The sequence below is a fragment of the Rhinopithecus roxellana genome, chromosome 7 (genome assembly GCF_007565055.1).
Source record: "Rhinopithecus roxellana isolate Shanxi Qingling chromosome 7, ASM756505v1, whole genome shotgun sequence".
Lineage (NCBI taxonomy): Eukaryota > Metazoa > Chordata > Mammalia > Primates > Cercopithecidae > Rhinopithecus > Rhinopithecus roxellana.
Genome location: NC_044555.1, coordinates 106,949,276 through 106,955,275, shown reverse-complemented (window position 1 = coordinate 106,955,275; position 6,000 = coordinate 106,949,276).

Here is a 6,000-nt window from a genome sequence, read left to right as displayed (position 1 = left end):
GGAGCTGGTTCTTTGGAAAAATTAATAAGATGGACTGCTCGCTAAAGTAATAAAGAAAAAAAATGGGAAGATCCAAATAAACACAATCAGAAATGATAAAGGAAACATTACAGCTAACCTCACAGAATTACAAAAAACCCTTAGAGGCTACTATGAACACCTCTATGAACAGAGGCTAAAAATACTGCCCAAGCTAGAAGAAATGGATACATTCCAGGAAACATATAACCTCCCAATGTTGAAACAGGAAGAGAATGAATCCCTGAACAGACCAATAATGAGTTCAGAAGTTGAATCAATAATAAAAAGCCTACAAACCAGAAAATGCTCAGGTTCAGATGGATTCACAGCCAAATTGTACCAAATGTATAAGAAAGAGCTGGTACCATCCCTATTGAAAGCATTTCAAAAATATTTAGAAGGAGAGGACTCCTCCCTAACTCATTCTATAAGGTCATCATCATCTTAATATTAATACCTGGCAAAGACAAAACAAAACAAAACAAAAAACTTCAAGTCAATATCTTCGATGAACATAGATGCAAAAATATTCAACAAAATATCAGCAAACTGAATCCAGCAGCACATAAAAAACTAATACACTATGGTCAAGTAGGCTTTTTTACTTGGGATGCAAGGTTGGCTCAACATACACAAATCAATAAATGTCATTCATCATAAAAAAGAACTAAAAACAGGCCGGGCGCGGTGGCTCAAGCCTGTAATCCCAGCACTTTGGGAGGCCAAGACGGGCGGATCACGAGGTCAGGAGATCGAGACCATCCTGGCTAACACGGTGAAACCCCGTCTCTACTAAAAAATACAAAAAACTAGCCGGGCAAGGTGGCGGGCGCCTGTAGTCCCAGCTACTCGGGAGGCTGAGGCAGGAGAATGGCGTAAACCCGGGAGACGGAGCTTGTAGTGAGCTGAGATCCGGCCACTGCACTCCAGCCTGGGCCACAGAGCGAGACTCCGTCTCAAAAAAAAAAAAAAAAAAAAGAACTAAAAACAAAAATCTTATGATCACCTCAATAGATACAGAAAATACTTTTGATAAAATTGAACATTTTTTATGTTAAAAACTCTCAACAATGTAGGCATTAATGTAACACACTTGAAAATAATAAGAGCCATCTATGAAAAACCCACCACCAACATCATATGGAATGGGCAAAAACTGGAAGCATTCTCCTTGAAAACTGAAACAAGACTGAGTAGTCATTCAGGAGCAGGTTGTTCAGTTTCCATGTAGTTGAGTGTTTTTCAGTGAGTTTCTTAATCCTGAGTTCTAGTTTGATTGCACTGTGGTCTGAGAGACAGTGTTAAAATTTCTGTTCTTTTGCATTTGCTGAGGAGTGCTTTACTTCCAACTATGTAGTCAATTTTGGAGTAAGTGCAATGTAGTGCTGAGAAGAATGTATGTTCTGTTGATTTGGGGTGGAGAGTTCTGTAGATGTCTATTAGTTCCGCTTGGTGCAAAACTGAGTTCAATTCCTGGATATCCTTGTTAACTTTCTGTCTCGTTGATCTGTCTAATGGTGACAGTGGGGTGTTAAAGTCTCCCATTATTATTGTGTGGGAGTCTAAGTCTCTTTGTCAGTCTCTAAGGACTTGCTTTATGAATCTGGGTGCTCCTGTATTGGGTGCATATATATTTAGAATAGTTAGCTCTTCTTGTTGAATTGATCCCTTTACCATTATGTAATGGCCTTCTTTGTCTCTTTTGATCTTTATTGGTTTAAAGTCTGTTTTATCAGAGACTAGGATTGTAACCCCTACCTTTTTTTGTTTTCCATTTGCTTGGTAGATCTTCCTCCATCCTTTTATTTTGAGCCTATGTATGTCTCTGCATGTGAGATGCGTCTCATGAATACAGCACACTGATGGGTCTTGACTCTTTATCCAATTTGCCAGTCTGTGTCTTTTAATTGGAGCATTTAGCCCATTTACATTTAAGGTTAATATTGTTATGTGTGAATTAGATCCTGTCATTATGATGTTAGCTGGTTATTTTGCTCATTAGTTGATGTGGTTTCTTCCTAGCATCGATGGTCTTTACAATTTGGAATGTTTTTGCAGTGGCTTGTACTGGTAGTTCCTTTCCGTGTTTAGTGCTTCCTTCAGGAGTTCTTGTAAGGCAGGCCTGGTGGTGACAAAATCTCTCATCATTTGCTTGTCTGTAAAGGATTTTATTTCTCCTTCACTTATGAAGCTTAGTTTGGCTGGATATGAAATTCTGGGTTGAAAACTCTTTTCTTAAAGTATGTTGAATATTGGCCCCCACTCTTTTCTGGCTTGTAGAGTTTCTGCTGAGACATCCACTGTTGGTCTGATGGGATTCCCTTTTTGGGTAACCTGACCTTTCTCTCTGGCTGCCCTTAACATTTTTTCCTTCATTTCAGCTTAGGTGAATCTGACGATTATGTGTCTTGGAGTTGCTCTTCTCAAGAATGCCTTCTCTCACCACTCCTATTCAACATAGTACTGGAAGTCATAGCTAGAGTAATAAGGCAAGTGAAAGAAATTAAAGGCATTGAAATAGAAACAGAGGAAGTTAAACTATCCTTGTTTATGGAAGATATGATTCTATGCCTAGAAAACCCCATAGTCTCTGTCCAAAGTTACTTGAACTGATACACAACCTTTGCAATGTTTCAGCATACAAAATACATACATAAAAATTAGTAGTGGCTGGGCATGGTGGCTCATGCCTGTAATCCCAGCAATTTGGGAGGCCGAGGCAAGCAGATTGCCTGAGGTCAGGAGTTCGAGACCAGTCTGGCCAGCATGGTGAAACCCTGTCTCTACTAAAAATACAAAAAAATTAGCTCGACATGGTGGCATGCACCTGTAATTCCAGCTACTCAGGAGACTGAGGCAGGGGAATTGCTTGAACCAGGGAGGTGGAGGTTGCAGTGAGCCAAGATCATGCCACTGCACTCCAGCCTGGGTGACAGAGTGAGACTCCATCTCAAAAAAAAAAAAAAAAAAAAAAAAAAAAGTACCATTCCTATACACCAACAACACAGAAACTAGCAGCCAAATCAAGAATGTAATCCCATTCACAATATTCACAAAGTAACAAAATATCTAGGAATACAGTTAACCAGGGAGGTGAAAGACCTCTACAAGAGTAAAAAAACACTGCTCAAAGGAATCAGAGACAACATAAAGAAATGGAAAAACATTCTATGTCCATAGATAAGAAGAATCAATATTGTTAAAATGGCCATACGGCCCAAAGCAATTTACAGATTCAATGCTATTCCCATCAAACCACTGATGACATTCTTCACAGAATTAGAACAATGATTTTAAAATTCATGTGGAACCAAAGAACCCAAAGAGCCAAGGCAATCTTATGCAAAAAGAAGAAAGTTTGATACATTACATTATCTGACTTTAAACTATAATACAAGGCTACAGTAACAAAAACAGCATGGTCTTGGCACAAAAACAGACACACAAACCAGTGGAACAGAGTAGAGACCAAGATATAGTGCTGCACACCTGTAACCCTCTGATAGTCAGCAGAGCTGACAAAAACAAGCAATAGGGAAATAACTTTTTATTCAATAAATGGTGCTGGGATAACTGGCTAGCCATATGCAGAAATTTGAAACTGGATGCCCTTTTTACACAACATACAAAAATTAACTCAAAATGAATCGAAGTCTTAAATGTAAAACCTAAAACTATAAAAATCCTGGACAATAACCCATGAAATACCATTCTGAGCATAGGACCTGGGAAAGACTTCGTGTCAAAAATGCCAAAAGCAGTTATGACAAAAACAAAAATTGACCAATGGAATATAATTAAAATAAAGGGCTTCTGTACATCAAAATAAACTATCAACAGAGTAAACAGACAACTTACAGAATGAGAGAAAATATTTGTAAATTACGCATGTGACAAAGGTCTATTATCCATAATCTATAAAAAATTTTAACAAATTTACAAGCAAAAGACAAACAACCCCATTAACAAGTCGGCAAAGGAAATGGACACTTTTCAAAAGAAGACATACATACAGCCAATAAGCATATAAAAAATGACCAACATCACCAATTATTAGAGAAATGCAAATCAAAACTACAATGAGATAATATTTCATACAAGTCAGAATGGCAATTATTAAAAACTCAAAAAATAACAGATGCTGGCAAGGTTGTTGAGAAAAAGGAATACTTATGCACTGCTTGTGGGAATGTAAATTAGTTCAGTCATAATGGAAAGCAGTTTGGCGATTTCTCAAGAAACTTAAAAGAGAATTACCATTTGACCCAGCCATCTCATTATTGTGTATATACCCAAATGAATATAAATCATTCTACTATAAAGACACATGAACATGTATGTTTATCACAGTACTATTCACAACAACAAATAATAGTGGTCATAGAATAATAAATTGCATTAATATTGATACCCAGGAAACAAAGACGCTCATTAGATCATACCTATTAACCTGTTGATATCTACAACATTTTGTCTTAATATTTTAAAAACATACCAAAAATCATGAAGTGTTCGAGGAATTATTTTTTCTGTCTAAAAGCAAAGAAACATGATAGAAGAGTAACTCTTCAGAAAAAAAATTACTTTTTTTTTTTTCTAACTTGGGGGAAATATAAGTTATATAAAGGCAGATTTCAGCTCAACCTAAGAAAAAATGTTCAAATGGATAGACTTTTTATGTAATCTTGGCATAGTCCACCTCAGTAAGTAGTGAAGTTCCTCTTTTTGTGGGATGTTTCAAGCAGAGACTCAAACCCAGGTTTCTTGTCAGTGATACTGCGATATTCAAATATTTAATTTTATCATGTGTTTTATGATCTCCTTTTCCCTATCATACTTCACAATAAAATAATTTTTTAATGCTTATTATCTGCCATGCACCTAAGAGCTTTTCATGCCTTCGCTTACCAAATATTTGTGGAATGACTGAAATGTGCCAGAAACAAGTTTAGATGAAAAAAGTATAGCAGTGAAAAGAAGAAATAATTTCTCTTGTAAAGCTTATACTGGGAAAGAGAGGTGATAAGTAATATGTATCAGGGAGTAATAAGTACTATGATTAAAAATGTGGCAAATTGAGGGAATAGAGAATGATGAGGAGGCGTGTTATTTTAGACTGGCGAAGGAAGGTTTCTCTAATTAAGTGACATTTGAGCAAAGATTACAATAACGTGAGGGAAAGAGCCACGCGGATTTTTTTTTTTTTTTTTTTTTTTTAATTTTTTTTTTATGGCGTCTCACTCTGTCTCCCAGACTGGCCAGACTGGAGCGCAGTGGCGCGATCTCTGCTTACCCCAACGTCTGTCTCCAGGGTTCAAGCCATTCTTCTGACTAAGCCTCCTGAGAGTAGCTGGGATTACAGATTTGTGCCACCACGTCCAGCTAATTTTTGTATTTTGAGACGGGGTTTCACCGTGTTGGCCGGGCTGGTCTTGAACTCCTGACCTCGTGATCCACCCTTGTAGGCCTCCCAAAGTGCTGGATTACAGGCATGAGCCACCGCACCTGGCTACCATGTGGATTTTTGAAGAAAATTTTTTGAGGAGGAATGCATTAGGTAGAAGTAACGAAAGACTCAAAGGTCCCGAGACCAGAGCTTGCTTGTTGTGTTCAAGAAACTGAAAGGTGTTTTTGATTTCTGTCCAATCTACTACCTCATCTTGCACACTTTCTCCCATTCTTAAGATACTTCAGCCATATTTATTTTTATTCAATGTGCTAGCACATCTTCTTTCTTGGCTATTTCATATGCTACATTCTTTGCCTGTGAAGCATTTCTTACATCTCCTTCTGTCTAGCGATCACTTACTCAGCCTTTAGGCTTTTGGTTATGGTTTTCTGTGGGAGGTTGCCTCTGATTCCCCAGGACTGGGTTAAATACCTCTCCTCTTATACCCTATAGCAAGAGTTGTCATATAAATATCCAAAGTAGAACATTTTTGAGGCTGAAAAAGAGTGATATCAGTGATTCTATTGGGC